The sequence below is a fragment of the Podarcis liolepis genome, assembly GCF_965112155.1.
Source record: "Podarcis liolepis genome assembly, chromosome: 5".
Lineage (NCBI taxonomy): Eukaryota > Metazoa > Chordata > Lepidosauria > Squamata > Lacertidae > Podarcis > Podarcis liolepis.
Window position 1 is genome coordinate 5,752,118 of NC_139556.1, and position 21,352 is coordinate 5,773,469.

Consider the following 21,352-nt stretch of genomic DNA (forward strand, 5'->3'; position numbering starts at 1 on the left):
CTGGAGGGCCGAGGTTGAGGAAGCCTGTGTTATACGGTTTCCTAAACCACCTTGTGATCTTTGGATAAAAGGCAGTATATAATGCTCAACAACAACATTCCAGTCAATAATCTAGAGGCTGCATTCTACACTAGCTGCAGCGCTTTTGTTACACCCGAGGGAAACCTCACACTGTGCACATTGAAGTAATCCAGTCTTGATATTTATGTTTGTCACAGAGGCTTGCCATGCAGCTGCTAAAAGCACGGAACTAAGAATACAAGAGCTTTGCAGGATGAGATCATTGCACCCCAAATCCAGCTTGCAACAGCACTGGTGATCCAGATGGCACCGAGACGTTCAAGACCAAAGCGACATCTCTCTTCCGCTGCCGGTCTCTAACATCTGGAATTTGCGTGAAGTGTGCCTAAGTGGCCTTTTTATTTTTGAAGGGTGTTTGGAATGGACTTCAGCCATACAAAATCCTCCTTTATTCTAACGCTAGACAAGACACCTTCTTAAACGCTTTGTATCTTAATAGGAATGCAATGTATACACCTTAGCATGCCTTGGAAGAAGACTTTAAAAGGATTGCCTGACATCCTCGCCTGCCCTCGACACCGGTGTTACGAAACTGTGGTGCTCTCACTGCGTGGGTGAAGAGATTTATTAATCCATGTGCACAGTGTGTCACATGGCTGGTTTTCATTGCAATGCCAGAGCTGAATGAAGAGTTTTCACAATGAATGTAGGCGGTTTTGATGTCTCAGGATAAAACAGAAAGCACATTCGTTTCCAGTGATACCCGGGATCCAGCCAAGTAGACAAATGCTGTTATTGTATTCTTGGGCTGTATCGCTTTATTTATTGAAGTAGATATACAGTGACCACGATCCAAAGACCTAAATGGCTTCAGAGCCAAATACTTGAAGGAACATCTCTTTCCCATGCCAGCCTGTCCATATCTTAACATCTTCTGGACAGGCCCTGCTCCAAGAGTCCTTTTCAGTAGAGGTTGAATATATAATAATAATAATAATAATAATAATAATAATAATAATAATAAATATATTATTTGTACCCCGCCCATCTGGCTGGGTTTCCCCAGCCACTCTGGGTGGCTTCCACAAAGACAAAAAATACACTAATATGTCAAACATTAAAATACTTCTTCAAAGGACAGGGCCTTTTCTGCATTGGCCACCAAATTCTGGAATGCCCTCCAGAACGAGGGTTGTCTGGTGCTGACACTGTAAGCTTTTTAGTGCCAGATGAAGACCTTCCTATTTGCCCAGGCATTTGAGATTTTAGACTATTTTAGTTTGGGTTATTTTTGTCTCCTATCTCTCTCTTCTTTAAAACTGCATTTGTAAGTTGCAGGGCTTCAATTTATTTACACCTTTTGTATAGTGTTGTGGAATCTTTTGATGCAAGGGTGATTAAGACATATTTTATATAAAAGTAAATAAAATGCAACAAGTGCCTGCCATAGACATTTGTTCCTGGTGATGTTCCAGGGCCTCTTAACAGCACAACCCTGTAAACCCTGCTGTGTTTGATGGGATTTACTCCTAGGGTGTAGAGAATTGCAGCCATAGTCTCCCTTTCCCCCCCTCAATAGCTCACCCAAATAGTTGGAGGACCCTGGATCCTGGCTAGAATGTATCAGCTACCTTTTAGGAGGCTGTGCAAAACTGCACTTTCGTGTGATCAGAAAGTCCCACTAAGGTCACCCTGCAGTGGCGTAGCATGGGGGGTGCAGGGGGGGCCGGCCGCACTGGGCGCAACATCTGGGGGTTAGGGTTAGGGGGCGCAAATCCACGGGTTAGGGGGCGCAAATTACTTGCCTTGCCCCGGGTGCTGACAACCCACGCTACGCCACTGTCACCCTGTGTTTGCTGGGCTTCAGACTGCATGCCAAAGCTCACATGATAGAATGTTCCCCCATGCAACAAACAGATAAACAAAAAACCCAAAGAAAACTATTATAGCTATCATGGGATTGTGTTTATATACCACCCACCTCCCAGAGGAGCCTAGGACTCTTCTCAAAATGACAATATAGCATATCTCCAAACAGTATATTGAAAACTATGTATCGAAAAAACAAAATTGCATAGAGTATTTGGTGTGGTTCAATTTAACATGGAAAATTGAAACTCCTTCCTTAACTTCTGTGCCACGTAAGCAATAAACATATTGCATAATATCACAAATTGTTCTGGCATACAGTTTAATCTCCATGCAGTCATACATTCTCATAGTCTTTCAGTCCCAAACTAATGAAATCGGAATTTGGTCACTGCTAACACATGAAAACATTGTTTATGAATATAACCTATTGAATTCTAATTTGACTAAGAGGACATCCATCTGTAAAAGAGGTCATACAACTTTGTACTTGCATCCTTACATGACTTACATAATGCTATGTACTCACATAGTATTGTGGAAGAGAAATTCCAACCATTATCCAGAATTTATAATTCTGTTTTTTTGCCTTGGTTCCATTCAGTTGAATACACATTGGATAATAATATTGGATAATAATATTATGTATGCATATTCATTTGCATAATTTTAGGCCCCAAAGCAACAATATTTTAAAGATTATTTGTAAATTATTTCCTCTATCTTTAATGTGTGAGAGGTTAAAACGTAAGAGTCCTGTGGCACCTTAAAGACTAACAAATGCAGTTATTACAGCATAAACATTCATGAAATGAAGTCCACTTTGTGAAATTGAGAGGTGAGACTCTGTATCCTCAACAGATTATTCAGAACACTTGTAAACAAATAGGAAAGTACTTTACAAAGGGAGAGGTCAGCTGAATAGCTATGATTTTATATAACAAAACCTCATACCTTAAAGTCCTGCAGTCCTAGGAGTGTAAAGATCCCTGCTCTTTACTGGTCCTGGCTGTCCTACAGACTGGGAATTGCCGGTCTTCCTCTGAATGTGCAGAGCAAAGAGGTTAGTCTGTGATATATTGGTCTCGCTAATCCCTTCATCTCCTCCCTCAAACAAGTGAGTGCTTTGTCTAGCTCTTAATACTGAGCATATCTGTGGCATCAGTGATCCCTAATCAACAGACACAGAGAGAAAAAGATGCCATTCAACAATGATTAAAAAGATATCATGTTATGTAAGGCGTCCTGTGATTTAAGCAAAATTGTATCGTTTGCTATTTTAAAGCAGCAATCTTAAGCATCCATACCCCAAAGCATGAAAACAACAGGTCCAGGGAAGAAAACAAGAACAAATGTACTCTTGTGGTCAAAGGGTACATAGAAAAAAATCTCCTGGGAATTACAGATTTGGATATTCTGCAAAATATGAAGGGTATCTTTTCATACGCTACGGCAGCAGCAAGAGTTCTCATCACGGCAAAATGGAAGAGTCTTGAAATTCCCTCTATACATAAATGGATCCAAAAGCTGACAGAATATGCCGAATTAGATGGTCTATCAGAAAAAATAAAGAATAAACCAAAACAGGAATTTGTCTCAAAATGGGAGGTTTTCAAAGACTATTTGAAATATAATTACAGCAGTTTAAATTCTGTTGCAGCATTTGAGGAATTTCAGTAATAGTTGCAAGTTAGACATAAGAGTTAAGATATATTAAGAAAAAGTTAAATTATGATAAAAGTGTGTATTGGCAATAAGTAATATAAAATTGAAATAAGGAATAGACGGGAGGTCGGGTCTATAGTGTTAAGACCAATTGATGTTTTATTGTTTGTTAAGAAAAATTTGTGTTTATTGTTTTTCTTGTGTGTAATTCTGTATCTGTGTTTTCCTTTTTTGTTGCTGTATCAATTAAAAAAACCCCAAACTGTCTTGCTCTGGAAAAAGTCCCAGAGCTGCTTTCCCTCACCTCCCCACCTCCAATTCACCACTGATAGACTCAGCCTCTCTGTACTTCCATAGCTACCCCAAAGCTCTTGATAAGGATGCGGATGATTGTCGCCTTGGGTGGTTAAGGCTGGCATCTTCTGTTCCTTTTCGGCTGGTCTTCCCAATCCGCCTGACACACAAGCTGTTCCACGGATGTTTTCAAAGCCATTTAGCTCCATCTACGAGTGGACCTGTTTAGTGAGCCTGAGAAAGATCTAGGGGCCTTTTATTGCACAAATTTCAAAGCAGTTTCTGTGCATTCCAGAATTTGCTCTCCCTAAACGTCATTCACTTGTATTCAGTCCTTGGCATTTTGCTATCACATAATGCTTGACGGTACATTTCATACTGATGGGGGGAAATGACTAAAAAGAGGGAATAATAGTTCAAGTAATTTCAGAATGTAATAGTATCTCCTGAAAGGCAAGCCACACATGAAAAATAAATAGTGCACACTACATTTGTGAAACTTTGAAAGCCAGTGATATTTTCCAATAATTATTTGTACTTTTTTAAAGCCCATGTAGAGCTATTGGAATCATTCTTACTTTGGGCATGCTATACATTCCCTCAGAGCACATACGCACATTCTCAAAAGTAATATACACCCCCCCTCTCTCCCTGCTCCACTTTTAAAGGGGCTTCTTATGAAACGAATGCCTCAAATTGCTTTTGTTTGCCTAAATAAGTCAGAAAACCTAAAATATATAATCCACCAAAACCAAGAAAGACAAGGTCTAACTAGTTATAAATTCTCCTTCACATAAAATTGTTTTACAGCCTTTAAAATGGTATCTGAAGAAAATGGTATCTGAAGAAGTGGGCATGCACACGGAAGCTTATACCCAGAACAAACTTAGTTGGTCTCTAAGGTGCTACCGGACAATGTTTTTTATTTTTAAATTTATTCCGACTGTGTCAGACCAACACGGCTACCCACCTGAATTTAAAATTGTCGTTCATGTTATATAGCGTGGAGCTTTCTTTAGAACAACAACCAAGTAAAATGAAACAAAACTGGACAAATCTTTCCATCAGAACTGGATTTGGCCCAACTTGGTAACATATGGAAATTGTGACCACCGAAATTACACTAGTATCATCCCGTTCAGAAACACAGATGATGTCACAGCTTGTTCAGGGGAAACTCACAGGAAGCACAGAACCCAACAGTGGGAAAATGACTTATCAGCAGCTGCCATGTGGCTCATGTACCATTTGGGCCTCAGTTGTCACCAGCATAGCATTTCCCATAATACTGATATGTATCATAGCCATTTCAGTCTTCCTCTGCAGCTGACTCTCCTCTTGCAGCACATTTACTCAAAACGAGTCACACCATCAGGGATACAACAGATTGATTTGATTGAGGATTGAATTGAAACATTGGGATGAGTCGCTTGTATGACTGGACCAGGACTGAAATGACTGCTGGAAAGTTCACGTTGCTTCTCAGCACCTGAAAACTATTTTTTATTTATTTACTTTTATTCCAGTATTCATTTGGAAACTCTTCGATTATCACATTCTAAAATTTATTAAACTGTTATTTGCTATTTTCTTGAAATGCAGAGTGTATTCACACATTCAGCTGCCAGTCATGAAGTGTAAAGTTATGAAACATAGGGAAACCAAGGTCACTTCCAAACTGCCAGCATTTTGTGTGCCTCTCTCACCTGCTCAGATAGATTCTGGTATTTATCCTTTGCACAACAGAGTGCATGTTTATATCCAGTTCCCAAGAAAGTGGGTGCATTGTGATAAATAGCAATAGCACTTCAGCACTTTTCCATTTTTATAAATTTTAAAGTGTGATTAGAAAAATGATGGAAGAAAGCACTGGAAAATTTGGAATAAATACCACTTGATAGTGATATATAACTTGCATGGAAATTTTGTGGTGGGGGGGACTCAAGATGAATGCTCAATGAACAGGTTGTCTGAGGAAATATATGTGAATGAAGCCAAGTTGTTGCTGCATTGATATGATTGCACAACTTACATTGATATGATTGATAGAATTTGCTGATAGTTTCAGAATACAACCTGCAAAATTACCACATAGACAGAAGGTGAATGAAAGAAGTTCACTTCTGAATGGTGACCTGTGATTGTATGCATATAACCATTTGGTTTGATCTTCTCTACAGCCTTTGCAAATAGTGAGGATCTTTGTTGTTCTTATCGCTCTTGTGCTTCCTTGGATTTCTGATCGGGTGCTGAAGTGTGTTAGCATTTGGTAGGACAATACAGGTGTTCAGCTTACCAACTGGTCATGTGAACCACCAGCAAATGACCACCAGATAGATGGAAATCCAAATTCAGCCAAAGTCTGTACGTTGTTGTTGTTTAGTCGTGTCCGACTCTTCGTGACCCCATGGGAAAGAGCACACCAGGCACTCTTGTCTTCCACTGCCTCCCGAAGTTTGGTCAAACTCATGTTAGTAGCTTCAAGAACACTGTCCAACTGTCCTCTGTCGTCCCCTTCTCCTTGTGCCCTTCATCTTCATGAATCTCTTTCATGGATCACTGCCTTGTCATGGTGAAGGGGCTTGAATAACTCGGAGAAGCTATGAGCTATGCCGTGCAGGGCCACCCAAGATGGACAGGTCATAGTGGAGAGTTTTGACTAAACATGATCCACCTGGAGTAGGAACCCGCAAACCACTCCAGTATCCCTGCCAAGAAAACTCCATGGACAAAAACAACAGGCATATAAAAGTCTGTACAGATGTTACTAAACATGGACACAGATAGATCAGCAGTCTAATACAATTTAATATAACTCTTTTGATATCATGTTACATTTTGCCTGTTCTGGACTGGAGAATATGTGCTATGTGAACTTAGGGAAAGCAGGTCTTATAGGTGATTATATAGTCATTACATAGATCACCAGATAGTATAATAAACTGATATCAATCTGCTGTAAATGTGCCTGTATGCTTTCCTCTCTTCAGTACCCAAAGTTTTTGAGTAGTTGCTCCTGCTTCTGAGGCAATACGGAATGTGCAAAAATACTAGGCAGTAGAGAGAGACATTATTCTAAATTGAGATTTAGCCTTTGTATGCTGAGTTACTTTTAAAGGTCATACTCATTTTGCAGAATTAATCCCACGGTGGTCTTTAAAAGGTACAGATAAAATTAATAAGAGAAGCAGCAACGACAAATACAATAACAGCAGATATAAAGAAATATTATATGGAAGGTATTTGCTGAACCTCAATGTGTTATTTACGTGGATCAGCAAGGAAGGATGATGAGCTCATTTGGGTTGACGTTAGACAGACAAAATGATAGCTATTTACTCTTTATTTAAAATTACAGCTGCACACTTTCATTGCCACTCTCGTTCCCTTTATTCCAAAGAAACAAATAGGGAAATATTTAAGTTGTGCATCTGTAGCAGTGACCAAAGGAGGAATGACCACTGGGAAGAGAAGAGAGAGAAGAAACGTGATGGTGCATCTGCAGTAACACAACCGGACACATTCCTCTGCCCCGGCAACAAAACACGTCTCTCCCTTTTCGGTCTCTACAGCCACAGCAGGTGCTATAACCTTCCACCAGTTTGACTTTGTTCCAAAGGCGCTCTCCTCCGTTGTCTCCCGAGAAGACAGATGCCAACAAGAGTTCAGGCTGGAGCTCATAGGATGATTTTGGTTGAGGGAACACCAAGTAATAATTTCTCTTGTTGGTCTCAAGCAAATCAGTTGCTCTTTGCCTAACCTTAACCATTCCTCATACAATTGCTCATAGGTAAAGGTAAAGGGACCCCTGACCATTAGGTCCAGTGGTGACCGACTCTGGGGTTGCAGCGCTCATCTCGCTTTATTGGCTGAGGGAGCCGGCGTACAGCTTCCGGGTCACGGAAATGCCGTTTACCTTCCCACCAGAGCGGTACCTATTTATCTACTTGCACTTTGATTGCTCATACAAAGAATTAAAATAATAGCAATTTCGAACTCCTTGGAGGAAAGGCAGGTACAAATGTAACAAATCCATGGTTGTTATGTTTGAAACTCAGCTACATTAGTGCCTGCTTCTTAAAACTGTAAATCAAGTTTTTGACTAGCTGAACAAGAAAAAGACAAACTTGCTCAAACAAGAAAAAGAGAACATCTCATTTGTACATTTTCTCCGGCTATTTTTCCTTGTGAGTACTCCAGGAAGGCGCTGGCCGTTATTTCACAAGGAGGAATGCCAGTGGTTGGCAAAAGGCATTATAACCCAAGGGGATACCTCTTTAGTCCTATAACTTAACTGCTTCAGCTTGAAATAAGCCATACGGGGAATGAGAGTTCAGTAGACATTCTGCCGCTTTGCCACTGCAGTCAGAGCATCTTCAGCGCATAAGTTATAAGAGCCCTCAAGTGCTAGGATCTATCTTTAGTTCTCTCTTGTGAGTAGCTGGCACAGTGGAAGATTTAATAAAGTGTGTCAGCCTTCTTTTCGTGGAGAGGGTGTCTTCCTTTCATATTTAGTAGGTCAGCATACGAAATTAATAGCACTCAGTAAGACTCCTTAAATCCTGACATCTCAGAATTAATGCTTTGCTTAATTCACACTACATGACAACTTCTTTACCAGTTATTATATCTGTTACAAGAAATATTATTAGCTCTCTGTACAATACACCCTGAAAGCACGAGCCCAGAACCTATATTAATTTTGAACTTGGTCACATTTTCTAGCCACATTTACCCCAAGGAGGTAAGAATATCCTGTATCCTAGGTATATTAGCCTATGTAGGTTAGGCTGAAAAATGAATGACTTGCGCATCAGCTTAAACTGGTGAGCAGAGCTCAGGTCTTCTCATCCCAAGTCCCACACTCTTATTCATTCCACCATGAAAGCTCTCTTTGGGCCTTTTCACTACAGTGGTACCTCTGGTTAAGAACTTAATTCGTTCCGGAGGTCCATTCTTAACCTGAAACTGTTCTTAACCTGAAGCACCACTTTAGCTAATGGGGCCTCCTGCTGCCCCTGCGCCGCCGTTGTGCAATTTCTGTTCTCATCCTGAAGCAAAGTTCTTAACCCAAGGTACTATTTCTGGGTTAGCGGAGTCTGTAACCTGAAGTGTCTGTAACCCGAGGTATTATGTACTGAAGTTCTCACCCTGGGCCAGCAGGGGGATACTGTAGATAGTTATGCAAATAAGGGATCAAAAGTGATGTTCAGTGATTGGATAGTTTTAGAAAGTTGTTACAGTTATGTTGTACTGGAGCTCTATATAAGCAGGCTGGCTGAACCCTTTCAGTTCAGTTCTGTTCTGGCCTGTGAATAAACAAGAGCTGTTTGAAGAATCGCTGTGTCGTCTGATATGTTCACCCACAACTTATCACAAGGTACCACTGTATTTGCACATGGGCAAACCCTTGATTGTGACTGAGCAACCACAACAGGGAGTTGCAACAAACCTCCTTTCCCTGATGAGTGAACCTGTGTGGCATGTTGCAAACACATTTTTGGCATGTTCCTATTTTTACCATTTTATCCGTACATTAAACATGCAGAAATAATCTTCGACGCCTCCCTTTCCATGGAGGCGCAGATTGCAGCTATAACAAAGGCGGCATTTTTCCATCTCCGCCAAGCTAAGCAGTTGGCTCCTTACCTCTCTCGCCCTGACCTGGCCACTGTGATCCACGCGACGGTCACCTCCAGATTGGATTATTGTAACTCGCTCTACGTGGGGCTGCCCTTGAGACTGACCCAGAAACTCCAGCGGGTGCAGAATGCCGCGGCGAGACTCCTTATGGGGTCTTCGCTGCGAGATCACATTCATCCGGTGCTACACCAGCTGCACTGGCTCCCGGTGGAGTACAGGATCAGATTTAAGGTGCTGGTTTTAACCTTTAAAGCCCTATACGGCCTAGGACCCTCGTACCTACGGGACCACCTCTCCTGGTATGCCCCACAGAGAAACTTACGGTCTTCAAATAAAAACATCTTGAAGGTCCCAGGCCACAGAGAAGTTAGGCTGGCCTCAACTAGAGCCAGGGCTTTTTCGGCTGTGGCTCCGATCTGGTGGAACACTCTGTCACAAGAGACCAGGGCCCTGCGGGACTTGACATCTTTCCGCAGGGCCTGCAAGACAGAGTTGTTCCGCCAGGCCTTTGGCCAGGGCACAGCCTGACTCCCTCCCTCGGCAATCTTCGCTGAGCTCTGGCCCAATGGTTGCCAGTGGCCTGAATTAATTAATTTTACAATGAATGATTTTAGAGTGTTGTTTATGTTATACTTTTATACTGTTTTATTGTTGTTAGCCGCCCTGAGCCCGGCTTCGGCTGGGGAGGGCGGGATATAAATAAAATTTATTATTATTATTATTATTAAATAGATCTAAAGGTCAGCGGAAGAGCACAGGTGCTGAGGTGGTATCTTCAGTTAAAGGCTCCTAAGCAGAAAGGTCAGGAAACTCTTAGACCCTGGGATGTCACTGATGCTCAAAGAACACGATAGCCCTGGGCGAGATGGGTCAATTGAGTAAGGCAGTTGCATTATTGTAAAGCATTTGGGGACCATCCTGAAGTAATAGAACAAACATTTTGCATGCAGAGGATCCTAGGAAAATGAGAATGTGAGAATGCATGTGGCCACTTACAGGAAGTGGAGAACTGGGTGGGGGTGGGGGAGAGAATGGGCATTTAAGAGAGCTGCACGTGGATAGAAATGGCAGGGGTAAGCAAGGATGAATTTCAAATATCCACTTGAAAATAACCAACCAGATCTTGGGTCTCAGGCCTCTAATGTTTCTTAGAGTTCAGTGCTTGTAAAAATCAAAGCACAGAAGTTATATATATCTGAGAAAAGACTGCATTTCTGCCACTGCAATTAAATGAGACATTCGCATTTGAAAAACAGCACATCTTTAGATAGTTATAATTAACTGATAACACTGCACAAAGGTTGATTGTCTTTTAGAAAAGAGGTTAAATGGGTGCCAGGGTGCACTGGTGGCTGTGGAATTTGAAAGATTAATTACGGAAGTTGAGTTCAGTTATGTAAATGCAATGTGATAACTCAACACCAGTAGTCCCTTTCCCTTTGTGATATATTCCTGTATGTAGAGGTCCTATTGCTTTCCAGAATCCATCTTACAGAAGACAATATACCCACTGCTGAAAAGTAAAAAAGACTCTCTGAAATAACCTGAGTTAATTTTTATGCAATGGTCATATAAAGCTCAGCAGCAGCTGGTGGGGTCAAACAAAAGGGGATGGTCATCACTATACTGCCCTACTTGTGAACTGCAGGACCCATTACTTCCTTTGTGATGGCACTCACCAATAGCGGGTACCTGCTAGGCCTGAGCGATATATCGATATAGAATCCAAAACCGGTTTGAAGTCCATATTGTGATATCGGTTTTATAAATTTTGACCTGGCAATATATCACAAATCATGTGTGTGTGTGCGTGTGTGTGCTTTGCAAAAATCACAAAGCAGGAAAAACTGTGAAGCAAGTCAGTGCCTCTGCATAGTTCCGTCCTTATTTCAGATATATTGGTACAGTGGTGCCTCGCAAGACGAAAAGAATCCGTTCCGTGATTCTCTTCGTCTAGCGGTTTTTTCGTCTTGCGAAGCAAGCCCATTGACGGATTAGAGGATTAGCACTATTAGCGGTTTTTAGCAGTTTTTAGCGGCTTATCAGCTTATCGGATCAGCTGATAAGCGGCTTAGCGGCTTAGAAAAAGGGGAGGGGAGGGGAAAAAACCAGCAGGAACTCGCAAGACATTGTCGTCTTGCGAAGCAAGCCCATAGGAGATTCGTTTTCCGAAGCACCTCCAAAACGGAAAACTCTTTCGTCTAGCGAGTTTTCCGTCTTGCGAGGCATTCGTCTTGCTGGGCACCACTGTATATCATGAGGTTTAGCTGGTGATATAGGCCAATGCTGAAAACCAGATATTGCTCAGCCCTAGTACCAGCCCCTCTTTTTGGCTGCCATTTTGTGTTCACACCCACAAAACTTTTATCAAGATATGAGTGCTATTTTTACCCCCCAAAAAGGCCCTGGCTAGAATCATCTGCTGGCTACTGTTGGAAACAAAATGCTGGGCTAGATAGAAACTGGAGGGGTCTCACAGGGCAACTATTATGTTCTTTCTATTTAGATATCCAAAATTCTTCATGCTCCTGAGCCAGCAGACAACCGGAGGCACTTGAAGTTATAAGTTATCATTCAAAGCAAGATGGTGAGGCAGGTACTTCAGATTAGATCTCCCAACTTTCATAAAAGAGGAACTAATATTTATGAGGCCTTCGAGGTACAGCAGACACACCGTGAACTATTGCTGGGTGATCAGAGATGCAACGCCATGACCTCCCTGTTCTCCACTCACATTTCATTTTGAAATATTGAAGAGAGGATACAGACTGTGCATTCAGTTCTAGGAACCATTTGTCAATGAATTTCTCTAAACCAAATTTCAGGAGTGATTTAGGGATTCCTGCTCAAAACATCATGCGAACCACTGCCAACAGTCTGTAGTGGCGCAGCCCAGACACAGGTTTCCTGCCTCAGATCATTCTGGACACCAATGTTTTCTTCCCCTTTCCATTGAGGATCTACTCTTTAGAATCATAGAATCATAGAGTTGGAAGAGACCACAAGGGCCATCGAGTCCAACCCAAGCAGGAAACACCATCAGAGCACTCCTGACATATGGTTGTCAAGCCTCTGCTTAAAGACCTCCAAAAAAGGAGACTCCACCACACTCCTTGGCAGCAAATTCCACTGTCAAACAGCTCTTACTGTCAGGAAGTTCTTCCTAATGTTTAGGTGGAATCTGCTTTCTTGTAGTTTGGCTCCATTGCTCCGTGTCCGCTTCTCTGGAGCAGCAGAAAACAACCTTTCTCCCTCCTCTATGTGACATCCTTTTATATATTTGAACATGGCTATCATATCACCCCTTAACCTCCTCTTCTCCAGGCTAAACATGCCCAGCTCCCTTAGCCGTTCCTCATAAGGCATCGTTTCCAGGCCTTTGACCATTTTGGTTGCCCTCCTCTGGACACGTTCCAGTTTGTCAGTGTCCTTCTTGAACTGTGGTGCCCAGAACTTTCCTGCCCTGAGTATCAGAAGCAGCTCAGTGAAAATGAAAAAAAACTCCAGTAAATCCAGAGAGTTATATTGCCGAGAGGTTCTGAACAAAACTGGTTAGCATGACACTTTCTTCTTCTTTTTTTGCTCCTGGTTTATCCATGAGCTCTTCTATTTATCTCCAAATGATGAATGAGGCAGAAATCCTTAATCGACTTGATATTTCAAAGAAAAAGAAAGGATAAATGCTTTGCACAGTGTTGGAGACGGCTTAAGCAATTCCGTGGCTCAGGAGGTCACAGAGTTAAATACTGAAGAAGGCTTTTTAAAGAAGTAGTGGATAATTAAATGCAGTATTATAAACAGGCTGAGTAAGAAAAAGTAGAAAGAGCAGAAACTTCCCCAGAGACTCTCTAGCACTTCTTTTGAAGGGAGGCCTCCTTCTGGCGCAGTTTCATGCTCCTGCTTCAATGCTGTATGGCTGAATTTAAACATAATGAAACTCAGAAGTTGCCTGACTGACCATCCTCTGTTGACTACACCTGATATTTGAAAATGGGCTCCTGATAGCAATAAAAAAGTAACATAGCACGCTGTTCACCCTGCTGTCCCCCTTCCAACTTTTAAGGCAGAGGAGAACTCAGGGGAAAAGTCTGGACAGCATCTTCTCCTTCCCTGCGTTAAGTGTGACTTGGCGTTCTCTCTTGCCAGATTGCTCAGGGAAAGTCATGGAGTGTGGAGGCTTTCAACTGGCAGAGCCAGGCTTCTTTCCACATGGTCAGTGTAATGTGTTTGCCATTATGCTACACCCATTCTCGAATGGAGGAGATATGTGCATTTAAAGCAGGGGTCAGCAACCTTTTTCAGCCATGGGCCAGTCCACCATCCCTCAGACCATGTGGGGGGCCAGACTATATTTTTTTTGGGGGGGGGAATGAATGAATTCCTATGCCCCACAAATAACCCAGAGATGCATTTTAAATAAAAGGACACATTCTACTCATGTAAAAACATGCTGATTCCTGGACCGTCTGTTGACTGGATTGAGAAGGTGATTGGGCCGCATCTGGCCCCCGGACCTTAGGTTGCCTACCCCTGATTTAAAAGCTCGTGCCGCATAAATTTGTGGCATTAAAATGGTCTTTAATGAACCAAAGGACTGTTTGTTGTCTTTCTTCCTCTCTCTTTGCCAGCACAAGTCAACAGCTATTTTTCCAGAAATTCTCCAAAATAGTACTTTTGCAGCAGAGATGAGTCAATTTACACATTACTCCAACACCGTATGTCTGTGGCCTTTGCAAACTGGGGTTGGTGCTATTTATATTAAAGCAGCATAAGACAAAGAATGAATCATGGATGCAAATGCTTCTGCTTTCTCTGGCAAAGGCTGAACACAGTTACTGAACTGAAGCAAAGCATCATTGCAAAAATTGTAACTACAATGACCAGAAGATTTCCTAATGTAGTTCAGTGTTTCTGAAACTTTTTAGCTTGGGTCCTCACTAAGCTTATTCTCTCATCAATTCTCCTCCCCCCAAGTTAGCAGCAACCTTCTGTTCCACATCAGAGTGTGTGCCAACAACCCGCTGCCATGTGCAAATATTTTTGGATTGGGGTATAAGTCCAACTTCAGCATTGGAAAAAGAATAAGGCAGGGCACCACAGAAGAAGACAACATTATGCCCTCCACACCATTTGCCATACTGGCTTGGGCTGATGAGGCTTATAGGCCAAAATATATGGATGGTTAAAAAGGTAAAGGTAAAGGGACCCCTGACTATTAGGTCCAGTCGTGACTGACTCTGGGGTTGCGGCGCTCATCTCGCTTTATTGGCCGAAGGAGCCGGCGTACAGCTTCCAGGTCATGTGGCCAGCATGACTAAGCCGCTTCTGGCAAAGCAGAGCAGCGCACGGAAACGCCGTTTACCTTCCCACCAGAGCGGTACCTATTTATCTACTTGCACTTCGACATGCTTTTGAACTGCTAGGTTGGCAGGAGCAGGGACCGAGCAACGGGAGCTCACCCCGTCACGGGGATTCGAAACGCCGACCTTCTGATTGGCAACCCTAGGCTCTGTGGTTTAACCCACAGCGCCACCCGCGTCCCTATATGGATGGTTACCCCTGCTCTATCCTGAATCCACATGCAAGGATACATCAAAAGACCAAAGGAGCAGCTCTTCTTGGGCTTGCTTCTTCTCAAACCATGTGGAAATGTTGGGAAAGTGAGGAGGCAATTATTCCCACAAATCCATTGTCAACCAGTGAGACTCCTCAGCCCGGGACATTCAACTCACTCACTGAGTGAGAGGAGTGAGTGGAGGAAGACTATGCCTGCCCCATCCATTCCTGGAACTTTGTGCACAATATTTCCAGGTGATCTGCAGTGAATCTCAGACACATTCAGCTTGCCCCCTCCCCATGAATCTGCTTTGGGGCTTCTTCCAGACTACCCCCACCTGCACATTCAGCAGGTGGAACAGAAATCCCTGTGTTGGCAGAGTGGTGCTGGAATGAACTCCATGGCAGAGCCTGGCAAGGTTTGTTCAACTTGTAGAAGTCAGTTGGCCAATAGCCTGTTGGTCTTGGGCCCACCATCTGTTGTTGATCCTACCCCACGCTTTGAACAGTGTGATCAGCAGAGGATGCACAGCTCCAGGAGAGTCTTCCAGCAGAGCACCAGAGTTTTCCTGCTTCCCAGAAGTCAGCATTCTCCAGAGTTTCTACTCAGTTCCTTTCAGATAGGGCCTATTGTCTCAGAACACAAGGCAAGCATAAACACTCCAGGTACATTAACTTTGTTGTTGTTTAGTCATTTAGTCGTGTCCGACTCTTCGTGACCTCATGGACCAGAGCACGCCAGGCACTCCTGTCTTCCACTGTCTCCCGCAGTTTGGTCAAACTCAAGCTGGTAGCTTTGAGAACACTGTCCAACCATCTCATCCTCTGTCGTCCCCTTCTCCTTGTGCCCTCCATCTTTCCCAACATCAGGGTCTTTTCCAGGGAGTCTTCTCTTCTCATGAGGTGGCCAAAGTAATGGAGCCTCAGCTTCATGATTTGTCCTTCCAGTGAGCACTCAGGGCTGATTTCCTTCAGAATGGATAGCTTTGATCTTCTTGCAGTCCATGGGACTCTCAAGAGTCTCCTCCAGCACCATAATTCAAAAGCATCCATTCTTTGGCAATCAGCCTTCTTTATGGTCCAGCTCTCACTTCCATACATCACTACTGGGAAAACCATAGCTTTAACTATACGGACCTTTGTTGGCAAGGTGATGCCTCTGCTTTTTAAGATGCTGTCTAGATTTGCCATCGCCTTTCTCCCAAGAAGCAGGTGTCTTTTAATTTCGTGACTGCTGTCACCATCTGCAGTCATCATGGAGCCCAAGAAAGTAAAATCTCTCACTGTCTACATTTCTTCCCCTTAACTTTAACTTTAGGAGATGCTAAAGTCTCTTTCTCTGTGAATACCCCCCACTCCTGCCCATGCTGCTGGAGGGAGCTTTGGCTTTATATTCCCCTCTGCATGGACACATATTCCTTAGAGAAAGGGAGAGGGGGCGAGTCGTGCTCCAGGCATGGAGCCCTGGGCTGTTTCTCTTCATGGAACTTTGAAGTGTCAGGCATAGCTCTAATGGCTTTAGCCCAAACGTAGCAGAGTTTTCCTGCATAGCGAAGAAGCTAGTCGAGGTGGAAATGACTAGTCAGCTAGACTCAGAATAACTATTTACAGGATTTATTAAAAGGAAAAATAAAACCAGCAGAGTTTCTGCATACAAAACAAAGCAAAATAAATCCTTTCTCTCTCTCTCTCTCTCTCTCTCTCTCTCTCTCTCTCTCTCTCTCTCTCTCATAACCATACACAGCACTTCTACTCCTACTCCTAACACACCTAACACCAAACTGTGCTAGCATTTCTAGATAACAGAGTTGAGTGCTGGTCGTTAACCAATCAGAGTAAGTAGTTTCTAGGTCAAGCAGACCTTGCCTTTCTGCCAAGAGTGAATTGACACTGCCTTGAGTTAATTGTGTGAAGCCAGAATCTGTAAGTTCCCATGAGAATCAATTAACAGAAACTGAACATCTCTGCCCCCCCATTGTAGCTGTTGGGGTAACTAAACAAAATCCAGACATGGGAGATGGCTGCTCAAGACTAGGCTGAAGTGAGTAGGGCCATTTCACCCATTTCACCAATTCCGTCACCAGGGTTGAGTGTAGAGACAGTTCCACTTTATTCCCCTGCACCCCCCCCCAACCTGGCTCAAAGAGGGTGATGGCTGGATTGCAGCTTTAGCGGGGGGGGGGGGGACATTCATAGTATGGTGGGGCACAGTCCAAGCTGTAGGAACCTGAAGCCGAAATCCAAGGTGAAAATGAGGGTGCCTTTTATTAGGGCACACCCTGGGAACTCAGGCACTCAGTTTTGCTCCCACAATGATTTTGCAATCACGTTTCTACTAGCAAGGGAGATTTAGCCCAAAGTGGAACAGTCACTTAGTTAAATTATCCTAAGAGTATTGATCTATATTTCCATCTGAAATCCTGGCAAGCTTTTGAATCTGCTTTTCATAGCTGAGTCCCTGACTTGACAGACAAAAAAAACCAAACAAAAAAGTCAAATGCTGCCTTTAAGTCAATTCGTTTTTTTTTAAAAAAAACCCTATGCCCCTTTCTTTTACCATAAAACATCAAGCAACTATGACAGGGAAAATGGATGTATTATATCAAGTTAAAGAACATCTGCTTATAGTATTTCATAGAATCATAGAGTTGGAAGGGACCCCCCAGAGTTATCTAGTCCAACCCCCTGCAATACAGGAATCTCAACTAGATCATACTTGACAGTTCAACCTCTGCTTAAAAACCTCCAGTGGTTCTTAGGTACCTAATATCACTCAATGAAAAATACGACAGTCTATATAACAGTAATGGAGCCATATATACTCTTTCTCTCTCTCTAATTAATATTAAATAGTATAAATATTTATTAAATATTAATATTAAATATTTATAAAATATTTATATATTTAGAGAAGGGCCGGAGAACATGTGGCTTTCCAGATGTTGTGGGACTACAGCTCCCATCATCCTTGATGACTGGTGATGCTGGTTGGAGTCCAAAAGTGTGAGCAGCCAGAGTACCCTCACCTCTGATTTAGAGGGTTCAAAGAGCTTCATTTTCATTGTCTCAACAACTTCACAACAGCCGTGTAAGCTACGTCAGTATTCTTATCCACAGATTTCAGATGGAGGGTTGAAAGACTGGCTTGCGAAGGGTCCCCTAGTGCTGAGGAAACATCTGTAGCGGAGCATTCATAGAAATATTTCACACTACAACATAAACACACACTTCAAAAGTATAAGGAACTGAATGGTAGTTATGCCTGCTTACGTTATTTAAGTCACAGTCTAAACCTGCTGAGAAAGTCTGCAAGCCAACAGAACCAAGTTATTTTTAGGATTCTTGTTCTCTTCCATTCCTATTAATGTTTCATGTCCCATCTTTTAGTCTTGTGGATTTTGTGATCATTTCCCAGGAAATAGTTTGTTCAGTCTTATCTTTCCATATGGTTAACCTTAGGTGCGCCTACTTCTAAACTTAGACCCTCCACTGGGAAAGGAAAATGACATTTCATACACTGATGTAGAAAACAAATGGTTTCTTACTAGTTACTTTTTGCATGTACCTTATTAACTCTATTGCATTTTTCAACATGTAACTATTTTATTGGCATATAATCACCAGAGAGAAAGGGGCACATTTTCAGATCTCACTGGTCAGTGGATATATTTAAGTTTTCAAATGTCAAAACCCCAGTGTATTTTAAGTGTTATGTACTGAACTTCTCACCCTGGGCCAGCAGGGGGATACTGTAGATAGTTCAGGTCCACATATGCAAATAAGGGATCGAAACTGACGTTCAGTGATTGGATAGTTACAGAAAGTTGTTACAATTACGTTGTTCTGGAGCTCTATATAAGCAGGCTGGCTGAACCCTTCAATTCAGTTCTGTTCTGGCCTGTGAATAAACAAGAGCTGTTTGAAGAATCGCTGTGTCGTCTGATATGTTCACCCACAACTTAACATTAAGGACAAGTAAATCTCAACAGAGTTCAATGGGGCTTTCTCCCAAGGAAAACGTGTACGGATTGGGAACCTCTCTCTTTGTAATTGTTAAGGCTAGCATGAGCATATGCAGATAATGTCTGCTCCTGGCTGGCTGGGGTTTGCCTACTCCACTGTTTCAGCCTGTGGGGAGGAACCCCAGGTTTTCTTTGACCTCTCCCGCCCCCCCCTGAATTATTCTCTTTTTTACTGTCCCCCATTTCTTCCCCTCTGACCACTCTGACCCCTTTGAAAGGGGCAGTGTTCTCTATTTGGACTCAGTCTCTCGGCAGGCTTCATTTTGCTCCTTCCTTCCTCCCTCCCTCCCTCCCTTCCGCCTTCATGTTAAAATGTAATGCTCCCTTGTTTTCTCAACTCCCCAACTCCCGTAGAATACTTTCCGATCTTTCTATCAGATCCGTTTTCTTTCAGATCTAACCCCCAACCCACACCATCGCTTTTATGGTGGTGGCCAATTTCCCTCCCCCCATTGACTTTCTGTACTCTAAACTTGGCCAGCTTTGTGGGTCAAAACTTACACAGCCTTTCTTTAGTGGAGGAAGCCATGGGAAGCATGCAGATTTCCTTGCCGTTCCCATGTAACATTCTGAAGAATGGCCTCCTTCCATATTGATTTTATTGATACTTGTTTTATTTGGTAGTTTTGCTGATGTTTTGGTTCACTTATAGTTGTTCAACTCGATTGTAAACTAAAATTCACCGGATTTAAAAGCTAGATGTAAATGCCTGAAATAAATAAATATTACAGACGTTGGACATCTCTGTCATCCGTTTTGAAGGCCTGGCCACATAAAGCTGTACGCTGGCTCCCTTGGCCAGTAAAGGGAGAGGAGCACCACAACCCCAGAGTCGTCCGTGACTGGACCTAACCGTCAGGGGTCCCTTTATGTGTTAAATGTCACTGTAAAGTACAGAATCAGGAAATTGTGGCTACTACACATTAATTTGACTAAGATACAAAGGTATGGTTTGGGGTACACATTTTATTTTTGATGCTTTCCTTTTGGCATGGTTAATTGTGTCTGTTTTCCATGGAATAAAACAGGAGCAAAAAAGTAGGGAAATGCTTTTGCATGACTATTTATCTTCTTAAAAAGGTAAAGGTACCCCTGCCCGTACGGGCCAGTCTTGACAGACTCTAGGGTTGTGCGCCCATCTCACTCAAGAGGCCAGGGGCCAGCGCTGTCCAGAGACACTTCTGGGTCACGTGGCCAGCGTGACGAAGCTGCATCTGGCGAGCCAGCACAGCACACAGAAACGCCATTTAACTTCCCGCCAGTAAGCGGTCCCTATTTATCTACTTGCACCCGGGGGTGCTTTCGAACTGCCAGGTTGGCAGGTGCTGGGACCGAGCAACGGGAGCGCACCCCGCTGCAGGGATTCGAACCACCGACCTTTCAATCGGCAAGCCCTAGGCGTTGAGGCTTTTACCCACAGCGCCACCCGCGTCCCATTTATCTTCTTAACCCCCCCTCAAAAACCCCCACAAAAATCCTCCCCAGCTTCAGTAACTAACAGTTCCTTAGTTTTACACAGAGAGCTTGAAAAATGCAAGAAAATAGTGAAACAGGTTGATGGTGTGTGTGTGTGTGTGTGTGTGTGTGTGTGTGTGTGTGTGAGAGAGAGAGAGAGAGAGAGAGAGAGAGAGAGAGAGAAGGAGGGATGCAAAAATAACTCTGAAAGTGGGGAATGGCTTCTGTCTCTCTCTCTCCTTCTACCTCCCTTCTCTTCCTTTCTACCTCTTCCTTCAAGCAACCCCCCCCCCCCCTTAACAGTCACTGAACTTTATGGGGACAGGGAGAATGTGCCCTTCTCACTTTCATCCCCTATCAACAAAACATCTATGCTTCTTATCTTAACCCTGTTCTGTCCTCTCTGACCCCATGGGCACACTAATTTCGGGAAGGGCAGGCTTGGGCTGCCCTGCTCAGTGCATCAGCTCAGCCCCACAGAGCAGTGGCTTTGCTTGGGTTCCCATTGGCGAATGCGCTCCCACTTATACCAAAAACAGTGCTGAAAAGGGGACTCCCCACTTACGCATGTCCTGTAACAGAATCCAGCATGTGTGGCTCACACAGGGAAGTTGCAAAAGGATGTGGTTGATCAAGGGAGCCATGGACTCAAAAAGGTTGAAAACAACTGCTCCATAGTATCTCAAGCTGTGTGTAGCCCTAAAACTGATGCAGCCACCAGTGGCGTAGCGTCGGGGGTGCGGGGGGGGGGGTGCGGCCGCACCGGGCACAACATCGGGGGGGGGGCGCACGCTTGCACTCGCAGCTCTCTGTCCCCTGCTAAAATC

At 43.3% G+C, this 21,352-nt stretch overlaps 1 protein-coding gene across 5 annotated transcripts in view; it reads right to left on the reverse strand.

Moving 5' to 3' along the window:
• Positions 1 to 2,969, reverse strand: part of PCLO (piccolo presynaptic cytomatrix protein) — a 243,460-nt gene extending 240,491 nt beyond the window's left edge. For all 5 annotated transcript variants that reach the window (XR_014526251.1, XR_014526252.1, XM_083503300.1 and 2 more), the window contains exon 1: positions 2,845 to 2,969. The gene's annotated coding sequence lies outside the window, so the exon portion shown is untranslated. The remainder of the gene's footprint in view (positions 1 to 2,844) is intronic.
• Between the last annotated feature and the right edge of the window lie 18,383 nt (positions 2,970 to 21,352).